The sequence below is a fragment of the Galeopterus variegatus genome, unplaced genomic scaffold (assembly GCF_000696425.1).
Source record: "Galeopterus variegatus unplaced genomic scaffold, G_variegatus-3.0.2 Scaffold1154, whole genome shotgun sequence".
Taxonomy (NCBI): domain Eukaryota; kingdom Metazoa; phylum Chordata; class Mammalia; order Dermoptera; family Cynocephalidae; genus Galeopterus; species Galeopterus variegatus.
In genome coordinates, this window is record NW_007727265.1 from 400,473 (window position 1) to 405,044 (window position 4,572).

Sequence of the window (4,572 nt, forward strand, 5' to 3'; positions counted from 1 at the left end):
TGTGCAATAGTTTTATTAAGACTTCCATATTTATTAAGGAGATTAATGTCTAGTAGTTGCTGTGGGGACTGTAGAAATCAATATATGGCAACTATTTGAGAAATACAGCTTTCTAAACTAAAGTAAAGTCATTATGCAATATAGGATTAGACATCTGATTTTTCATTAGAAAATTACCAAATTTTAGTGAAATTATTTGGAGTAGCAAAAATAACACAATTCTCATATTTAGTTGGCATCATAGGCAAACTTTTCCTTAGGATCAGTAACATTCATGAGCAATTGTAAAATACATAAAAATTAATGTCAATATGTAAACAAGATACCAATATATATATATTTGAAAATATTACAGGAATGTGCAACTTCTATAGCCTATTTTATACTGAAATAAATATTGAATACTCATAAAAGGTTATGTTTCCTTACTGAATGAGCTTCGGGATAAAACTTTATGTTGTAACTTCATAACCATAAGTAAGTAATGCAAATTAAAACCTATGCAATGTGAGGGAGGCGAGAAACTTTATTTCTACCCTCTTAGACATTACCATTTTTCATTCTCACCAGCAATGTATGGGAGTTTTGGTTTCTCTACATCCTCATCAATACTTATTAGTATCTGATGTTTGATTGTAGCATTTTACTGAGTTTGAATTGGTATCTCATTGTGGTTTTGATTTGCATCTCCATAATGACTAGTGATTTTGAGCATCATTTCATGTACTTTGGGCCATACATATGTCCTGCTTGTTAAAATGTCTATTTAACATTTTAAATGTCTATTTAAAATGTCTATTTAAATCATTGCTCTTTTTTTTATTGGATTATTTGTCTTGTAATTATTGAGTTGTAAGAGTTCTTTATGTATTTTGGATAATAAGTCCCTTATTGGAAAATAGTTTGGCAATTTCCTAAAATGTTAAGTAGCATTTACCTTATAACCTAGCAATTCTATTGCCAAATATCTACCTAAGAGAAATGAAAACATATATCCTCACAAAGGCTTTTATGCAAATATTTAGAATAGCATTAATCATAATAGTTAGGGGCCGGCCCGGTGGCGCACTGCTACAGTGCGCTGCTTGGGAGCGCGGTGGCGCTCCCGCCAAGGGTTCGGATCCCACATACAGACCAGCCGCTCACTGGCTGAGCGAGGTGCGGGTGCAACACCAAGGGTTGCAACCCGTTGCCGGTCCCGGTCTGGTACGGGCGTGACACTGAGGTTTGCGATCCATTGCCGGTCACGAAAAAAGACAAAAAGGAAAAAAAAAGTAATCATAAAAGTTAAAAAATGGGGGGGGGAATTCCGTGAATTGGTGAATGAATGAACAAGGTGTGCTATGTCTGTGCAATGGAATATTATTTGGTAATACAAAGATATGAAGCATTGGTATATGCTGCAGCATGGGTTAATCTAAAAAAGATGTTAAATAAAAGAAGCCAGACAGAAAGACCATATATTGTATCATTGCATTTAAATGAAATCTCCAGAAATGGCAAATCTATAGAGGAAAAAATGTAGATCAATTATTGCCTTCGTCAGGGAGTGGGAGTGGAAATTGATTGCAAACAGACATGAAGCATCTCTTTAGGGTGACTGAAATGTTCCAAAACTAGATTATGGTGATAGTTGCCCAACTTTGTAAACTTATTAACAATTATTAAGTTATACACATTAAATGTGTAATTTTTATGGTATGTAATTTATATCTCAATAAAGCTGATTCTCCTACCAAATTATCTTTCTGAATGTCATCCTTCACTGCATTTTTTTTGTATTTAATAGATGGTTGGCACCGTCCAAACTATATATTGTTTTACCATAATCAGGAAATTGCATGCACAATAGTAGAGATCAACTCAAACAATAGTCATGCTTTAGAGATGAGGTCTTCCTAACCACTCCTTACTTTTTGTTCTTTGGGAAGGATGTTCTCCTTTATTTGAAAATCCTGGTCTTCCCATTGTCAGTTTAGAGTCATGTGGCAGCCAATTCATAGAGTTTGTCTATCGCAGTCTCCTAACTTAAGATTCATTTGAGACCTTGAGGAATGAAATTGTAATTAATTGAATAGTAGTGGTTAATCATAGCTAATATGAAGAATTATTTCAGGTAATCACACCCTAATATGTAGATAATTGGCTTCTAAAGAGGATCTCAAGATAATATAATTAAATGTGTATTTTGACATTGAAGCAAATGTGATAATTTATTAGCTTATGTTTTTAATCTCTTCTCAATTTCCAAGAGAAGTTGAATTCTTAGAATTAATTGTCATCTATATTATAGAACTTTTACAAATTTCAAGTGAGATTATCCATAAATACACACCAAGCAGTCGACCTCCAATGTATATGGTCTTTACATCTTAATCATCATCTTTGTTGCTACTTTTGTCCAATTTTAACATTTTTTTATGATATAGCAAAAGTACTTATTAAAATAAATTTGTTTTCCAACTTCAAACTTTATTGGAAGGAGTCCCTCTAATTCACACTTTTGTTCTGGGTAAATTAGTTAGCAAATACTACATATGGAATATGAAGCGGTGTTAAAATAAATCCACATAATAGTACAGTGAAAGAAATGGAATTCTCCAGGGTCTTAGAAAATTCAAAGTATCATCTTAGGTGATCTAAGAAACCAATTACATTCCCATTGTTTTCCTTTTGGTTCAAGATTCGAAGAGTCAGTATACCACCACCTGTTTTAAAAGGTAGAATATACGTTTTCTACTAGTCCATAGTTTACCAGTCAGTTGGCCCAAACCGATTCTCATATCTCAGCCTTTGGTGATGGCCAGAAAATCTCTGTAGATCTCTATGCCTCAGGTAGCAAGCCTTCCCGCTGATCTCTATTTAAGGATACATAAACCGGATATCCATGATGTAAGGGAAATTCTTGGGCAGTGGACAGGGGGCTGGAGACAGTACAGTAGACACCTGATGCTCCAGGTCCCACTGGTTACTACAATGAAGCCAGCCACACTTGTCTCAGAAGGGTTCTCCTCTGTACCCTCTGCAGTATTAACACTCAGTAGGTGGTACACCATATCTCATCCTGGGGTGACAGGTACTAGCTTGAGCTGATTGTCCTTCTGAGACATGCCCAAGGGCAAACCAAGTCTGGGATTGTGGGTGCCCCAACTTTGTATACTTTCACATCTGAAAATTTGACATGGATGTCATGGGGATAGAAACAGCTTGGGAACCCCTAGAAATACTCATGGATTCTCTCATCTCTACATTCCCGTCGGAAGTCCTTGGAGTGCTCACCACACCCCCAATTTAGGGAGCAGAACAGTGCAAAATGGAGCAAGTCCCGCTTCAGTTCACTGTACAGTTGTTCTTGATCCAGAACTACGACTACATCCACCTTAAAAGCTGAGGCCCTGGTGCACAGGGCCTGTTAAACGGAGCCCTTGACCCAGCCACGGGTGTTAATGACACAGCCACTCATAGACGCCCTTCGATTCACCTCACACCTTTGGTTTAACATATCTGCTAAACAAGACGTGACCTTATTGTCAAGGTTGATGTTCGTGCCAGGAATGGTAAAGCCATAATGATACACTAGAACGGTCTGGATAGAGAAGCCCTTTTCAATGTTTGCTAGCTGTTCAGTGTAGGGCCCCCATGGTACCAGGGATGGACACAGCCCTGGCCCACACCTAGCTCTACATAACTGGGATGGTGGCCCATACGTACTGCATGGTTCAGGAGTAGACTTGCCATATCAGTGGGGCTCACTGCCACCATTGGTGACCTCAATCTTCTTCCTTTAATGCCTGTCTCCACATCTGCTGCAAGGTTGTGGGAGTGTTGAAGTAAAGCAACATAGGGAAGTCCTTGGAGACATATGCCACCTTAGTTCAGCTGCTCAGTTGTAGAGTACAGCCATGCCAAGTGAAAACAGCCACCTTGGCTACAACATTGAAGGTGGATTTCTTTTTTCAGGTCAGTTCTGTGCCAAAAAGACCTCTGCATGCCAGCCAACAACTCCAACTGCACTGACTGAGATGCCTCCACCTCAAATCGAGGTTCTGTTTCTCTCTCCAGTTCGAATTTAGTCATTGGCTTCTTGTCATCATTGGCCTCCTTTCCCATCTTCTTTGTGTAGCTGCTCGGCCCGCACAACCACGGGCCCAAACCAGTAAGCCCAGAAGACCTCCCAGGCAGGACCAAAGCCCAACTAAACCACTCTCCCTCAAACAGACCCACACCGGAATCCCAATTTTAATATTAACTATGCATTATATCTTTGGTTTACAGAAGAGAAAACTTACGATTTCTAGAAGTTAAGTGACTTTTAAAATTTTCACATTAAATGACTTTTTAGATTCCACATATGAGTGAAATTATGTGTTCTTTAATCTGTTTTTTATGTACTGATTATTTTAGATAACAAAGTACTTTCTTTTCACCATCACTAATGGAACTAGCTAAGAATATGTAATAAAAATTAGCAATTTTGTATCTTTTGGCCCATATATCCCCACCCCCCTCCAACCACCCCAGCCCTTCGTAATTCCCATTCTATTCTCAACTTCCATGAGATCAACTTTTTTA

The 4,572-nt window shown here is 38.1% G+C and overlaps 1 pseudogene; it reads right to left on the reverse strand.

The window, feature by feature from the left end:
• Positions 1-2,862: 2,862 nt before the first annotated feature.
• Positions 2,863-4,110, reverse strand: LOC103592466 (annotated as a pseudogene).
• Between the last annotated feature and the right edge of the window lie 462 nt (positions 4,111-4,572).